The sequence below is a fragment of the Melanotaenia boesemani genome, chromosome 15 (genome assembly GCF_017639745.1).
Source record: "Melanotaenia boesemani isolate fMelBoe1 chromosome 15, fMelBoe1.pri, whole genome shotgun sequence".
Taxonomy (NCBI): domain Eukaryota; kingdom Metazoa; phylum Chordata; class Actinopteri; order Atheriniformes; family Melanotaeniidae; genus Melanotaenia; species Melanotaenia boesemani.
In genome coordinates this window covers 23,195,372-23,213,270 of record NC_055696.1, presented here as the reverse complement: position 1 = coordinate 23,213,270, position 17,899 = coordinate 23,195,372, and the positions used below count along the sequence as shown (strand labels likewise).

The window sequence follows — 17,899 nt, the reverse complement described above, 5'->3', positions numbered from 1 at the left end:
CATTTAAAGTGCTTCACATAAAATGTATGAAAGCATTAAAAAAAAGTACATAAAAGAATATAAAGGGACACAAAATCATATTAAGATACTGCAAAAAAATATAATGAAATCATAACAACATCATGTAATGTAATTAAATTAAAATGATTAAAAGTAAGCCACAGTCAACAGCAGCTAGGTTAAAACAAATGGTGCAGATTTCATGCAAAGGTGCAAGAAATGTTTTTAACTTGGATTTAAACGTGTCTAAATTTAGTGAAAGTTTTATCTCCACTGGTGGTTTGCAGCGTAACAGTTAAATGCTGTCTCTCCATGTTTAGTCCATGTATACATTCTAAAGGTTAGCTGAGGTAAATATGGCTTTAAGTATATGCAAATTGTCTTCGTTTACTTTATGGTCCACCATGTTGTCAGTCAGCCCTTCTGTGGTGGTTTTTGAAAATCAAAACACAAAACATTTATCCATTAAGTAGTGGAATACAAGCATGGTCAACTTGCAGCATTGTGAATTTGGAGCCAGAAGTTATGGTGCTAACAGACCTGCTAATGCTAGTCACTGTTAGCTAACAGCAACTACTCTTAATGTTAGTTCTGCATTGTTGTGATTTTACTACCTGCCAAGAATGTCTGGTGAACAAACAGTATGTTTTAGACCTGAATTGGCTTTAACTTTATTATCATATTTCATATTAAAGATTTTTATAGCCTGCAGTAACAGATGCAGCCAATGCTTGTGTACAAGAATATGATACAATAAATTTCAATAAGGAAAATGTATGTCAGTGTTGTCAATTACAACAAACTAAATGATACATCGTGTACATGTCAGTATCTGCTACATTTAATTAAAGGTATTTCTTGTATATGCCTAATAATAAAGCATTGGATTCAAACAGTGTTCATAATCTATCTGGATATATGTATAACAAACATACCGACAACCAGTTATGTGGCTCTCTTTAGTTTGTCTACTACATTTTCCCAGTCCCTGTCATGTTGCCACGCCCCCCAGTTTGAGAACTACTTATCTAAGAAAACAACATGCAGTTTGATAAATCAAATGAGACAACAATAAATCACTTCAATAGAACTGAAGATTGTCTTATTTCACTGACGCTCCACATCTATTTAAAGGCAAACTGTGTGAGCTGTTTTCCTTTAAAATGATCTAATAATTTGCATTTTATTATCATCCTCAGCCGTACAATATATGGCAGACCATTACTGACAGCCTTTTCAGTTACACTGATAAATACTAACCATAAATAAATTCTGTACAGCTTGTAATACAAAGACACCCATCTGTGCAAAGTGTGAAACATATTACAGGAAGACTGGACAGAAATATAAGAACAACCACTACAAGTCTCATAGCAATCCAACATCAGTCCTTCAGTGTCTAAATAAGGACATAACCATTCTGGAGTTCTGTCACCACACTTGTCATGAAGCTTTATAATTGGCAAGCACACAGACGGGCCTTGTGTAATACTGCTCTCTTCATTAACATTCCCAACTCATATTGGTTTGATATTGTCCCAGAGCTGTGATGGTGATCCTTGTGCAGTCTTCTGTGAAGTCCAGGCCTCTAGTTTTATGGCTATAGCTGCACAGCCAATGAAATCCAATTAAAGCAATGCAATCAAATTAAGCTGGCTACATCTGGATATGCTAATTTCTAACTGGTTTGCTGCTAAATCTAATTCCTTCCCATGGGTAATTTTTTGACATGCCTGTAGCATGTGACCACACACTTCAGCAGTGGCCCCTCGAGGATATCTTTGTGGGAAGTAATTTGGCAGAGCTATGGGTTGTTATTGGCTAAATTTCAATTAAATACAATTACAACCTGTTTTTGGTAATTGAATGACATAAATGGTAGCCCTGTGTATATGAGTGTGGTCTCATACATGACAGCTTTGCATGTATAATGCATTTGTTGCATCTGCTGACACGCAGGAAAGGACATTTTCATGTGATAATTGGCTTTTATTAACAAACAATTTCACAGCAAATGCACTGGGATGTGTGATTGTTAGTGTCCACATGCTTGTTTTGGCCTAATTTTTCCAAATGAAAAGTAGATACTCTGTGCACATATAGGCATATAGAGCATGCACATTTATCTTTATTTCATCCAAGCACACAAATGTGTAAAAAGAGATGTCTGTAGGGCGGGTTGGTCTCAACAGTCTGAGTTCTACAGTAAGCGTTGGTTGCAATCCATCCTGATTCAGAAGAGACAGATAGAGACAAGACGAAGAACCGACCCTGGAAGCGTGAAATATTAATGTATTTTCTCTTGGTCACTGACCTCACAAGGTCATCTGTTCGCATTTCATTGTTGGAAAACAGCCTGATGGCAGAGGCAATTGAAACTGAAGAGATTTCCACCTTGTCCTCACACAAATTAAACCAAGACAGCCATGACTCTTTGTTACATGACCTCGGCACACATTGTTACCTGCAGAGATAGGAAAGAGGGAAAGGAATGGACCCAGAAAAGAGGGAGGGGGTATTTGTTGTGAAGATGGAGGAGAGTCTGCTCTTCATTTTTATACTGCTGAATGCTTGTGACGTGGCTGTCATACTGGGTTGTTGTGATGAAGGTTGGAAGTCTTTGTGTGCATTTGTGACAGAGCGACATTCAGAGTGTTTTGGGTGTTTTATAGGAGTTGCCTCCCTCATGTTGAAGGACAGACACAATCAATAGAAGCAATCAATGTTGCATGAAGGCAGGAGGGAAGCCGACGCTCGAGGTTCCCCCTGTTTTTGTCTTCTGTAGTAAACAGAAACACAGACACGTAGATATGTACAGTACAGCTACAAATCCCGGGTTTCAAAGCGGCACAGTTGTCTGTACACAAGCTGCTGTTTTTTATTCACATCTACATCTGCAACATCATTTTTGCAAGGATGCTTGAATTTGCATTCACATGTAACTACAGCCATTTCCTTTCATTTCTCTTCCTCAAGGCCTTTCATCTCCCCTACCTGTGTGCAGCCAGAGAGATAACCCAAAGGCAATCACTGAATACCGCAACGGGAGCATGGTCTACCTTTCTCCTGGTTGATGTACCCCCTTATTGATGTACAGATGCTGTGTACAAACATGCTTGAGGCTATGACACGAGACAGAACCTGTTTAAATCATTTCTAAATATTGAAATATGTTGTTTTAATAGCATGATATAAATAAATTCAAAATTCTTAGTAATTTTGTTCATAAAATGTGAATTATTAATTTCACATTACAAATTAAGGATTTTTATTTATTTTACTAATATATTTAAATATTCATTTCACATTTAATTTAGAATATTTTATATGTTGATTACATTACATTAAAAAAAATACTTTGTTGAACTAAATCCATCATGACTTTAACCAAAGTGCTTTAATTTCCTAAACATGTACTCTCTGTCGAAGGACAGGACTCTGCCAGAATACATTGTTTGTGGTGAGAATCACCACAGAATCATCACAGAAGAGTCTAAACTAATGTCCAAATATGGTTGAACACATTTCCATTGTAAAAAAGTAATTGTGTAATACAGATAAATTTAGAAAAGTAAAATTATAATGTGTTTTATAAGTGAAGTTTATGTTCAATCTCACGTAATGGTAAAACTAAGTCCCCTATTCTTATACCTGGATTGTCCCTTTGCCTTGTAAGATTTAAAATGCAGGAATATTACAGTTAATTTAAGGTTCTGTGTAGTTAAACAGCTGATGTATGTTATCTTACCAGCTTTTGTCAGTAGTCCTGTTGCTTTCGAGACATATCATTGAATAAAACATATATTTTTAAACGTATAAATTAAAAACTTTCTGTATCTGCAAAAGGCAACACTTGATGTGAGTCATGTGCACCTCAGCGGTACGCCGCCGGTATGCCAGCATCTATTTCTACTGCTGCTACTGTAACAGGGCACCAACAACACAGTTACACTTGTTGCGTATCCAAAAGCTTTGACACAACAACAGATGCACTGAGTGTGGAAAAAAAAAAATCTGCTTTCTGGGTGTGTTTCTGGTGTCATACTCCAGTCTGAGTCACTGTCACTGTTGGTGAGCCATCTGAAAAAATACACCACCACATGCACGTTACATTTTCCCCATTTTGACTAAGTGTTCTATTCTTAAATGTTCTCATATGACTCATCAGTGTAAACTGCCTTTCTCTTGTAAACAGCAGCCACTGATGCCAGGAGATGAGGAAGACATCGAAACACCGTTCTTCTACAAATCATTAGACTTCAGTAACAGATGAAAGAGAAATCTTTCTTCAAAAAGGATTGTATTGTTTGAGCACATGAGAAAACAATGTTTTGATGGGATGAAAAATTATCAGTGTTTCTTTGAGTGTTGCCGTTGTTGTCACACTGGTGTGCCTTTCAGCCCAGCCGCAGCATGTGTATGCATGAATGAAAGAGGAGATTGAGTTTGTTTTGGCAGAATGAGTCATTTGAAGGCAAACGCCAGAGAAAACAAAGCTTCCAACATCAGATGAGATGACAACTACGAGGCCTTTGTCAAGCCTACCATCACATCACTGGCCTTATCTGCCACAGTGCGCTTAACTTTTCCACATTTCCTGACAAATGATACTCAGAACTCACTTTGACTCCCACATAATTAGCACATTTTCACCGTATCAGCCTTCGACATGCCAAACCATTTCAGGCAGTGTGCCCATGCAATTTTAGGCCGAAACGAGCGGAGGCGGCGAGTGAAAGAGCTTTTTTCAGACAGCTCTGTGATGTGTTTTACAAAGCTTTATTAGATTTAGCTGGAGTCTACAGACTGTGTGAAAATGGGCCATTTGATGAGCTCAGTGTCGGCACCTCCTCCCTGAATAAGCATGACATCCGTCTTGCCTCAGAACAACTCAAACATGTCTCAAAAATCCGCTCGCTCACTGCATCTGACATCTTTTTTCTTTTGTTGGAGATTTGTTCTGTAATATTATTTCTTTAACTCAGTGAATACCTCAATAATTTCATAGGTATGGACAATGGACCAGGGCCACTGCTAGCCATTTGGGTGCCCTAAGCACAACTGCTTAGGGTGGCACCATCAGCTACTCTCGAAGTTGAGTTCCAGATGTAGCCTAAGACCAGTAGCACCAGTATAACAAAATCACACCACCTAAAATCTTAATAAATTAACAAAGCTACTTTTGCATTGACACTGGTGCCAAATATTAAATAGATAAAAACAAAAGAAACAACAACAAAAAAACAAACCATAAAACCATAATAATAAAAATAATGATAATAATAATAATAATAATAATAATGCAGTTTGAGGCAATCAAATAGGACAGACCAGTAGAAGAGACTCATATTGTCTATTTTATTTTAGCATATTCCTTCTGCTTTTATTTCATTAATTGCATTTCTTTTAATCTTTATTTATTTTATTCTATTTTATTTATTTATTTATTTTTAATGCACTTGTATTGCTTTCTGCACCCTGCTGTAATGATTTATGTAAAGCACTTTGAATTGTCTTGTGCATGAAATATGCTATACAAATAAATTTGCCTTTGCCTTTATAGTAAGCCTAATTAAAATCAAATGATCAACAATAAATATTTTAGTTTTGTATTGTTTTAATCAGTCAGTATAGCTCATATTGTAACAGACAGTGACATATTACATGTAGCTGTCATGTTAAGATTGTTACTGTGCTCACAGAATCAGTTCAGCTGCTATAAAAATATCCTGTTACTGTAGTGGTGACTGTGGTGAGAGTCAATGCAGTGCATGATGACGCGTCTTAATTAAAATCTCTGATTGGCTGTAAGTTAAGGGGGGAGGTTCTCCTCATGTTTTCTGTTTGTGTGGAAAGAGGAGGGAGTGAGTCGGTACGGGCCGATGTTACAGCTGCTAGCGGCTAATAGCAGAGCTTTTTGTTTGATTGTTTTTGTTGTTGAATCCCACAACAGTCTGTGTCTTCCTTTAAATTAGTCATCAACAACACTGGATCACATTTCATCATTCAGAGGGCTGTAATATGCTGTGATTATGATTAATCATCAGCCGGTTTTTTTTTTGCGCTTGGTGCCCTAAGCGCAGTGTGTGATGCATGTGATTGGAATGTGCCTCAAACTTTATTTATATAACACTTTTCATGCAGGATTGAAGCAGTGATTCGCAGCAGTGCAGAAATGATTCACATAATAAAAAACAACAGTTCAAATATAAATATTGCCATTTGATGCATTGTACCAGCGTTAGCCTTTGGCTAATTTACATCTGCAGTCCCCTGGCAGAGCAGGGAATAAGAAAAAATATGATTGGGCTACAAATTCAGTTATGCAGCTCCTAGAACAAGTTAAACTGAAGACAATTCCAGCACCTGTCCTGTCAAACTTTAACTGAAACCTTATCTAACTGCATTAAAGCCTTAGACAGTTGCAAACTGTTCAAATTTAGCCATGATGTCTGTCCATTTATAGTTAATCTTGCTACATCTGTTTAACAGTAACAAAATACTATGTTTTTTCTTTTTATTGTCCTCAAAACAACTCGGCCCATTCTTAAAGCAGAGCTAGCTCATAGGCAGGTGCTGCTTAGGATTCAGTAACTTGCTCAGGGTCACTTGAGTGGGGCAGATATGTGCTGACACAAAGGTTATGAGATAAGTCTGTAACCACTGGACCACCCAGTTTTCCTTTAATAACATGTTTCTGGTCTGATTTATTGTAGCAGGTCCAGGCTTTGTATCAGAAAAGCATCACTGATAAGCAGGGAGGAATTGATATTGGGGAAAATTAGTTACATTTTGTTTTGAATATAGGTTACATCTAATATGGGAGGCTTGTTTTGTAACAATATTAATGGCAACTAATGGCAAAATCCATTTTTTTTATAAAATTTGGATTTATTGATCTTCAGTCAGACGTTTAATTTTATCTTAGGTGTTGTGCACGCTGAGGCCTTATCCACACATATGGGTATTTAGACCTTGTGTTCAGATGCCAACACAGTTTGGGGGCACTGAAAAACGTTGAAAACAAGTACTTTGAAGGATGAAGACCTTTGGATAATTCTGCAGTGTCATTTATGTGTGGATAGAAGGACTGGCGTTTTTGTTTTCACTGGCAATGGAGCCTTTTGATTGGCTAACATGTCTTCTGAGGAAGGTGCCACATCACCACCTTCAAAATACCTGGTTTTGTGTGGACATAGCCTGAGAATATAAAACATTAACGTTAGTGTATGAAGAGTTTCCGCCTCTTTTGTGGTTTTGTAGGATTTATCTGCTGCATTCATGATGAGAAGCTGCCGTTCCACCACATCCCAAAGCTGCTATACTGGACTGAGATCTGGTGACTGTGGAGGCCGTTGGAGTTCAGTCAACTCAATGTCATGTTCTAGAAAGCAGCTGGAGATGATCTGAGCTTTGTTTCCTGATGCATTATTCTTTCTTCCTCATTCTGATGCTTAGTTTGAACTTTAGAAAGTTGTCTTGAGTGGCAAGTGAGTTTATCTACTCATTTACCATCGTTTGAGCTGCCATGAGTTTCGCCTCAGTAGAAAACCTTTGAATCCTAAAGCTACAGAACTTAAGAGACATCTTCAGTCAAGCTCTGCTTGAATAGTGATTCTTGCTTCTGGTCGTTTTGAAAACTCTTAACATTTAAAGGCTGTGGTGAGGAAGTCTCACACAGATTATCTGCTAAAACTGAAAGATTCAAACCTCCATGGATGCATAAACGTGTCCATTCACATCTTTTCTCTATGTTTAAACATGTAAAATACTCAGCACGTATTCTTGACACCATGAGAATCTTAATCTGCTGGTATATTTATTTGTAAAATCAACAAAAGTGAGAAACTAAACAGATTTTTTTTTACCTTATGAAAAGATTTAATTGTATTTTTAGCTTGCACAGTTCTTTAATGCTGTTTACGGTGTGTCATTTTCTCTTGCTACACCTTGACTACTTTGCATTTAAATTTCCCTTTGATTAAAAATCTCTTCCCATAACTTCTCTTATAGTTCTGCTCTGTATGGCTGTAATAATGTAATGTGTTTATTAACTCGTATATCTCCACTAACTGCTAAATTTACAGTGTTTTAGACAGAAGCTCAGCAGGGTGATTTCTTCGCTGACATTTGTCTAAATCAGATTTGCCCTCAGCATGGGCCTTAGAGAGTCAGTCAAAGTTCAGATTGAAGTGAATAATGTCAGATTTGTTTGTGAGTTAAGATTCTGGGAAATCTCACTTTGGACTTGAAAAAACCAACAAACAAAAAAACAAACAAACAACCAGAAGAATTTAAAGGATTAACATGCAAGGTGAAAATCATGCAAAAGCTTAACTCGCTGCAGGAATTAATCCATCTGAGTCTCCGTTGACAGATTATGTGATTTTTTTTCGCTTTATTAAGATGTTAACCAAACATCAAACCTGCAGCTAAAGTGGTTTAGTGAAGTAACCAGTAGATGTTGTATTTTTAAAGGGGAAAGCAAAGGGGAAGCGGTGATGTTGAGAAAAATATAATAGCTTATTTTAATTAAATCCCTGGAGTGCTGAAATGTTCAGGGGGTGATTGGAGTCAAATCACTCCAAGCCTTTGTTTCCTCCCACTCCATGCAATTCCAATGAGCTTTTTTTGTTCTTTCCCCAGTTGATCACATCTTTTCTCTTATGTTTTTTCCTCCCTCCTCCGATTTGCTCACATGTGCGAATCCCTTTGTTGTTAACTCATCTGCTCTGTCATGTTCTGCTATCCATCGCAGAGCAACAAGTCAAACTGCCTCTTCACATTCCCTTCTTCTCTTCGAGTGTTTCCTACCTCCTTGCTCCACTCCTCTTCCTCGTTTCAGGTCCAATTAGCAAGATTCCTCTCTGATCAATGGAGCCTCCTCGAGGGAGCTCAAGAGGAAGCAGCGGAGAATGATGACATGTGCGTCTGTGTGCAACACATGCGTGTAGAGTCGGGTGTCAGGGGTTAAATAGCTTCCCAAACAGACGCTTTATGCATGAGCACACACATCATTGTTTTTCTGTAAAATTGGGACACAATTTAATTTTTTGCATATCCACTTGTGCTGGAGTAGATCATCTCTACGGGATGAAATTTGCAATATGCACATGATTGCTACATCCTCATACAGCAGATTGGTTGGATATTCATATTAAAACTGGAATTTCTGCTTATTGGACTTTATAAGAGAACTGGAGAGGGAAACAATGACTCACATTTGGCTGAATCCAATGAATCTACAGGTTATTTAATATTTTTCTGATGAATGTTAAACGTGTACCCTCAATATAAACTCTTGTATTCCAAACCAAAGCCAGCCACTCTCACTATATCCATAAGAAACTACACAGTTTTGCTAATTTCCCTTTTTTAAAGCTGACGAGGGACAGATTCTGCCCCAAGGTCACAGCAGAGGCAGCGTGTATTAAAATTTAATCACAGTCATACACAAATTTAAAGTGAACAGCATGGGGAATTAAGCAGACAAGCAAAAGAATAAAAAGGGGAGGTGGTATCTAATGAGTAAGGAGTGAATGATGTGATGTGTTTATGTGCCACTGATGTGAAAGCAAAGGGGGCCCAGGGCCATGGAGGGCCATCTGGGATTCTGAATTTGACAATTACACTCAGCACTGTGGCAACAGTCCCATTCATTTTTTATGTGTGTGTTTTTGGTGTGTTTTGTGTGTGACTTTTGTCTATTTTCATACAGTAGAAAGCCTTCATAATCTTGCTGGAAAACAACAGCTAATTAAAATAGCTGCTAACTGTATGCATAAGCCTCAGCCAATTTATCCTGAGAGACTACTGAAAGTACAAGGATTCAATATGCACTGTATTTGGGGGGATTGTGAGTAAGCAATCGGCCTTGCACAACATTGGAGAGGCAGTCAAACAAAGATGCAAATAAACTAGCCACTGTACACAGACTCTGGAGATCTGCAGTCCCAGATGGCTCATTAGCTACTCCAGGGGTAGAATATATTTAGCCTTCCTTCATTTAGTGATGAGGGTGGGGTACATTTCTCCTTGCTTAACACAAAAAATCTTACAAGTTGACTATTTTAGGCTGTCATTTTTTATTTATTTTTTTCCCAATAATTTATTGGCGGATTTATCACCTCAGGCAACGTATGGCTTCACATCAACTGATCAGACATAAACAAACATCGGCTTATCATGTAATCCACTGATTATCATCACGTGAACATGCATGCTGGCTAAGATAATAGCAAATACTTTCTGTGTTTATCAACCATATACCTGTTTGTGTGTGTGTGAGTGGTTACCTCTGTGCCCTGGCGTCTTTAGGCTGATTACCACAATGCCTAAAGGGAGTACACCATTGTTAATGTTATTTATGAGCCTCATTTAATTGGGCTGAGAGCAGCCAGGCTCAGTCAGCAGCTCACTCCTGTTGGTTCCAGTTCAGTACTGCATACGTGGAGGGCGAGGCTATATTTACCAGAATATATTTCAGTGTGTTGAAGGTGGATTAGATGCATGATGTGGCAGGTCATGAGGACCAGCTCAGTGCCACACATCAGCTCAGTCTCTAGGCTTTGCGTCTCCTTTTATTTGGATGGTGTGTAGTAAATCATTTGCTCATTTCATTGGCTTGATGATTGCATGTGTGGATGTGTCTGTTGAGTAAAGGGTCAGGCACATGGCTTTACCTTGGCTACATGCCCTGAATCAATACCAATGAATGAATAAATATAGTATCTCATTTAATTTAGACATTGTATCAGAGCCCTGGCCTTTTTCAACATTCCAGCCCTGTCTGGAAACACAAGGGAAATTAGCCTCACTAAGACTCTAAAGTCAGTGGTATGAAAATATAAGTAAATGAAATAACTTTACATTAAAAAAAAACAATGGATAATGGATGTTTTTTTCCTCTTGAAAATAGTCTTGGTTTCCCTGTTTTTTTTTCTACCAAAATGCTCCTGAGAGGCCCTTGAGATCATAAAGGCTTCCTTACCAAACAGCCCCAAAAATGCAAAAAAAAAAAAAATCTGATTGAAAACCTACACAAATATACAAATCTCACTGGTATATACCTGTACAACTTATCTTGATTTGACTGGACTGAAATCAGGATGTATACGATGACATTGTGATTGTGTGAAAGCATCGACTCAGTGGTAACTGTAACCTGCTCTCAGTGTTTTAGCTGTTTTACTTAAGTCTTTATTTTCATTGAGTTTCCAGACATAAATCTCTAAATCTTTGGCTCTGCAGCAGCTCACCAATTAACTGAGACCTCTGGTTTTCAAGTGGACCTGACTCCACTTCTTTGGTCCGCACCAAGTTGCCAATGACTGTTCTTACTACTCCAAACTAACTGTACTATCCATGAAATTGGTCCAGGGTTTGTTTAAAACAGACCATTGTACCCTCAAAAATAAAGTGCCTAATTGTACCTTTAGGGGTACAAAAGATTGTCACTGGTCGTACCCTGAGGATACAAATAAGTACTGACTGTTAAAGGTTTAACAACAGTACTTTAGAGGGTACCACCCTATAGGGTCACTATAGTGACTTTTCTTTGTACCCCTAAAGGTACAATTAGGCACTTTATTTTCTGAGAGGGTGGTCTCAGGAAAGATTGCCCTCTAAAAGCACCATAACTCTGACAATGCAAGTTAAAAACAAGAACAGTGTCTCACATTTATACATGACCATGATATTTTGAACAATTGGAAAAATATACTTTTGATGACATCTGGCTAGAAAAACAATGTATCTTGGGTTTGTTCTCAAGTCCTTGACAGTTCCTTCTAGAAACGTCATCGCCTTCCTCCTTCCTTGGACTTTGTGGCTTGTTCATAAATAAACAGTTGATAATTATATTGGCTCCATTTGCTGTTAGCATGCAACACGATGTGGTGGAAACCCTCACATGGGTCATGTTTACGGGTAACGGACTATATGGCTGTTTGGATTGGAGGATTTGTTATGCACACCATGACCTTCCGAGCTTTTCCTTCAGCACAAGCCAACATACCCACATCTTGCTGTCAATCCTTTATTCCCACAGAAACTTGATTAGTGTGGTAGAACAGCTTCTATTTATAATTCAGCAGCACCACCACACTCAATAATCATCTTTGCAGCCTCTGTGGTGTAAAGTAGTTCTACGCTTCCCTATGCTATTAGCATTTTTTTCTTTTTAATCTAAATGCATCATTGGCCCCAAACATTGCATCAGATTTAAGATGATGCCTGAACTTGACTTTTCCAAGCGTTTATATATGTGAGGTATCCTTGCAGGGGAAAGCAGGCAGCTGAACTCGAACACAGATTTTAGCTAACATTAGCACCAATCATCACAGTGGGGTTAATCAATATAGAGAACAAATATTATACAGCTTTGCTTTATTCATGGAGGTTTTGGCAAGCAAATATATATTTATTTGTATGTTTTCTTTTACTTTGTTAATACTGCTGTCAGCCGTTAGTAAACGGTTGAATATAAACTTATGCTCAGTTTTCTAGGTGTTCACGTTTGTTTGGCCAAATTTCAAAGAAAAATTTTCTAATTTTCTGCTGGATTCTTTATAGTAGCTTCATCATGTGTTTCTTTACGGGGAACTGAAGTGACTGCTTGGCTGTAAGTTTTGGTCACCCCTGGCTTGTTTTGGATATCAAAATGGAGGACAGCTCGGGAGACGAGGCCAGTCATTTCCTAATGAGCTGTTGGCAGTGCTGCTGTGTCTGTCCAGAAAGAAAACACTGGCAGATAATTGGCTGATTTCATAGCTGGGATGTTTTCTCAGGCTCCAGATTCCTTGTGTTAACGAGCAGACTATCACAATATCATAAGTCAGTTCAAATGAAAACATGAAGGATAGAAACTGATGACTCTCTACAAAGCTAATGATGCCTGCCATTAGCAGCAAGGGCTCTCTTTGTCATCGTCAGCTCTGGAAAGTGTCAGGAGCTGTGCTGGCTGTTGTCAGTCCAGTGAGAGGGGAAAACCAGCCTGTTTCTTCATCTGTGCATGTCATTTTCCCAGCATTTTTGATAAAATAATCTCTGTTTTAACCTGAAAAAGAAAACATGTAAGTTGCTGTAAACGTCTGCTGGTGTGCTTAAAGCCTCTGGTGATGATTTTACGGTTCTTTTTACAGCCTAGTTTCAGTGATGAGCTGTTGACTGACAGCAAGCGTTTCAGCTGAGTGGCGGATCGGGCTTAAATCAATGAGTAGCTGGAGAGAGAGATACGGTTTTATCTTTAGACATGAAACAAGGTTTCATGCTCACACTGGTTTGTGATGTCTGTGTCTGCTCCATTCGGGCTGTTATGTGTTCATGTTTTCTTGCTGTAAGCTTGTAAAAATCTGCATCAGGTTTTAGAGTTGTTCCACATCAGGTGTTAAAACATCAGGCTACTTATGCAAGCTGTTTGGATTTGTCTCTTTTTTGCTGTGTTTTTTGTTGCTGCCAGTGTGAGTATATGGCCTTGGTGGGAATGTGTAGAATGTGATGGGCAACACCAGCTGCTGTGCAGGGCAACGACTGAATGAGTCTGAGTCTGCAGCATGAGTGATGGAAGGTCATAGTGATCTTTAATACAACAAATCCAGAGAAAACCGTTTACTCTTCACTTAGTGCTAACCCAGTCTCACATCAGAATGTGTTATATAGACACATAGTATATTATATAGTGTTTTACAATGTGTCATAGACACACTGGTCCACAGCAGAGGACGTAGCAGTTTCAAAATGAGCCAGCTCTCAGACTTATTTTTCAAAAAAGTACTGAAAAATAATAACTGTGTAACACAATATGTAGTTAGAGGTACCACAATTAACAACTTATGCAGATGATTTATGTTAGTTTAGTTTGGTATTTTCCATAAGTGTGAAATCAATGTATTGCAAAGAAGAGTGATATTTTGATTAGACTGAAGTAAGAAGGATTTACATTACTGAATTTTGGGCAGATTTTAACATTTTCCTGTTCCCTAATGAAAGCTAATTCAGCATTCATCTTACATCCTGTCTCTTCTCTGAGTTCTCTCCAGGGAGTAAAAGTCAGTTCAGTGTTTTGATGATCAACTTTTTAATTTCATAATTTTAAATGAAGACACACACGAAGACAAGAAGAACATTGACATTAATTAAAAAGCAAAAAACTAAACAGAACCCCAAAAACAAGCAAACAAAACAAACAAAAAAAAAACGTTCTAAACAAAACAGCAACCCAGTCCCCCCACCCTCTCCCCCCTGCATCCAAGACAACTCCCATAACTCAATGCTGAACTCCTATCTCATCTCTTGCTCTGTTACTTTACTTCTTTTTCCTTGCTTTCTCAGACAATGCCCCCTTGGGTTTTTTTGCTGAATCAACCATGGTGCATATCCTAAATGACCAATGTGTTGATATCCAGTTGATAGTGTCCGATATAGGGCTACAAAACAAATTGCAGCTGTCACATGATGCCCCAGGCTGGAGAAAAAAGCTTTTCAGCTTTGTGATGCGGCAGGGCATTGATGGCTTTAGGAAAGTGTTTAATAAACGTTAATTAGCCATCAAAATGCATCAGGAAAAGAAGTTTAAGCTCAGAAACTTATGTGATGTTGCTCTAAAGTATATTGCACCGCTATGTCCTCTGGATGTAAATTTGTTATATGTTTTCTTCTTTTTTTATTGTTGCGCTATGGACCTATATGTGATAAAGATAAACAAATCTTAGGTAAGGCAAATATTTTTGTGTGGCACATTTTTGCACAAGACAAAGTGCCTTACCTGTAACATTAAAAGCCTTACAGCGGGGTGCAGGAAGCATTAAAAAGTATATTAAAACAAACTTTAAAAAGAAATAAAAAAATAATAAAGACAAAAAGCTAAAGTAAAATAAGATAAAACACAAGAAATAAGTTACGGTGGAAAGAATTAGCGGTTGCTTTGAAAATTGGTGGCAAATAGAAAAACTTACAAAAAAATAGAAGTACAGAATATGAATAAAATAAAAACACAGTAATGAACAAACTTGAAAAGAAAAAACACAAAAATAAGAATGGTTACAAAAGAACTGGTGAGTTTTAAAGAGACATAATTTTTACTATTTTATTTGTTGCAATAAAACTCTTTTAATCAAATTAACTTTTTTTTTTACTTTATTCAGTTGAATTTAGGCATTATAAGATTTCCTCAGAGGGAAATTAACAAAAACAAATTACATTTAACACCTTTTGCTGGTGTGATTATATTTTTATAGCTTTTTTCTTTTAACTTTGATTGTTACTGTGCATATCAAATTAATATCAATTCACAGCTTAATCAAACCCTCACCTAAATGCCAGAAATGAGGTTCTGCCTCATTACAACTCGGCCTTGCTTTAAATAATGACTACCGCTCCTGAAAAAGTCAGTTACTTCAGCAGAAGGTCCTAATGAGTTAAAAGAAACAAGAACACACATACAAAAATAACATAAGAACAATACCAGCTGTAGTTTGCCATCGTGGCTGGTAAAAATAGCCATCTTCATCGCATAATGTCCCATTAGTCCATGTTTCATGCGCAGCAGGTCATCTTTGTACTGCATACTCCCACTGCTGTGATGATCTTCAATGCTACAGTTTAAATCATCTCTCAAGATACATCTCATCTCGGCTGAGATCATCCGACGAAGCTCGCTTCTCTGCGCCCACGCAGCTTGGCCTCCGTGCTACAAACGCTCGCATGACTTGTTCACTGTGGGTTTACCATTTTAATTCCATGCTGCTACAGCGTGAAGTGGAAATGTTAAGAATGGGGACTGGAGTCAACACACGCTGGCATTCAAAGGCTCTTCTAACTTATCCAAGCTTATCTCTGTTTATCATCTATCTGCCTGCAGATGTACATCCTGCTCTTGACTCTGACCTTACCTCGCTTTGATGCATGCTGAGTGCCTCTTTTCCTTCCATTAGCGTCCAACAAAGAGCACACATAAGTCATGTTTACATTCCACTTTTATGCCCTGTTAAGTTACTTATGGACTTTTGCTTGTTAAACATGACAGCTGAACACTTGCAGGTGTACACAGCTGCAGAAATCCCTTTATGCAGTTTAGTGTTATCAGTTGAAGCTGGTATGATGTTTTAAAATTTTCAGCCTTGAGCTCATCTTGTAATCATTCCCATGGAAAGCTTGCTCATCTTGAAACTGTTTGAGGGTCTGCATCAGAATGAGGAAAGATTTAATTGGAGGGTCCTCATCAAAATTCTCAGCTCGCTGGACATTTTCTTTTGCTGCTTTCATTTTCTTTGCTAAATGGTCATCTCTGGGTGTTAATTCCTCAGAAGCCCATCTTCTGGGATATATGCAAATTCAAGCTCTTGTTATTTTTATACTTGGGGTAAGATATCTCCATGTGGGTTTTTTTTTTCAATTAATTACAAAAGAAAGTTTAAAAACCTTTAATCTGAGCTTAAAATATCCACTGTAGTAGAAGTCTGTCTGAAATACCTGTCCTCTGCCTGCCTGCCTTTAAAATACAGACTGGATGTACAAACTCTGTCATGCCCGTATCCACAGGACTGGGGTAATGGAGTGTAAATAATGTGCGGCAACAGATGCACGAGCAGCTGTAAGCTTGATTCATATCAGTTGTTGCATTTATTGAGGACCTGCTTCCGCAGTCTGCACAACAGCCTCTACCAAGTGCTTCCTGCAGACTTCACAGTCAGACCTCTGCTCTTCGGCCTGTCCACCTGCTCTAAAGCTCAGTCAAACAGGTGTGCACGGCACTTACTGCCCCGACAGCTCATTACGCACAGTCCATTTAACAACTGTAGATAGGTCATTACCTGCATTAGCACTTTGTTAGCTCATGTCTTGACATGAGTCGCTGACTCAGTGCTGCTGTTCAAGGGAGGACTTTTATATGAGGACATTTGCTCAGGAAAACTTCTGGATCCTTAAATAACCTAGACAGATGAAAACAGACTTAAACAAAAATTATAATAATTTTAAAGACACTATTGTGTCTGTAAAGTATTTGTGACACACAGATTTGTTTTATGGCAGAAGACAGTTAATCTTTGTTAATTTGAATTGATTGGTTGCACTTGGGTATTTAAATACTAATGAAGTGAGACCTAAATGGTAATTAAATCTAATTATCCAGTAGCTGAAAATATTCCTATGTAAACAAACATTAGGCATGAAAAAGATTTTTTACTGCCTCTCATCTTTTTTATCTTTTGCTGCCAGACTTTGTTCTCTAGAATTAAATGAAGGACTTTTAAAGTTTTTCCTTAAACATTTCCTGTTTTTTCACCTATTTTCAGTCCAATCCTTGTACCTGTCAGTTTACCAAGCCACTTAACTCTGACCTATGAACCTTTTAAGCAAAAAGGCTCCTAATTCAAGGGATGAACTAGTGCGACACATAAAAGAAAACTTACCAATGAACCCATTTAAATGGGATCTTTAGACAAGCAGCTTGTCACAAAGACACATATTTTGTTCCAGTTTCTTTAGTTGCCATCTGATTTTTGAAAACTTGGCATATCTCAGCACGGTGTGCAGTGAAACATTTGAGAAAACTAGAAAAGTGAAGAACCAGGATCAAGGATCAGACCAACAGCATCTGCATGAAGTTCAGCAAAGACCTGAAACAGTCGAGACCTGAGAGATGCATGAGCACCTTCAGTTAGTCCATCAAATGTTGGCTGAAGCCTCATCAGAAATGGTCTCCATGGAAGGGTGGCTGTCCAGATGCCATTCTTAAAGAAGGGAACCAGGGAGAAAAGGCTGAGGTATGCCACATGACACAAGAACTGGACTGAAGATCAGTAGCAACAGGTCTGATGGAGGGATGACTCCTCTTCAGAGTGCTGACCTTAACATGAAGTAGTGTGGGATCACCTGGATAGAAAACAGCAACATCCAA

General features: G+C 38.1%; 1 protein-coding gene and 1 long non-coding RNA gene across 4 annotated transcripts in view; both read left to right on the top strand.

The window, feature by feature from the left end:
* Positions 1-17,899, top strand: part of robo3 (roundabout, axon guidance receptor, homolog 3 (Drosophila)) — a 205,275-nt gene that overhangs the window by 48,017 nt on the left and 139,359 nt on the right. The window lies entirely within an intron of this gene.
* Positions 114-17,778, top strand: LOC121654422. The gene is made up of 4 exons (XR_006012950.1): positions 114-124; positions 7,485-7,490; positions 9,421-9,425; positions 17,685-17,778. It is a non-coding gene; the product is annotated as an uncharacterized LOC121654422 (long non-coding RNA).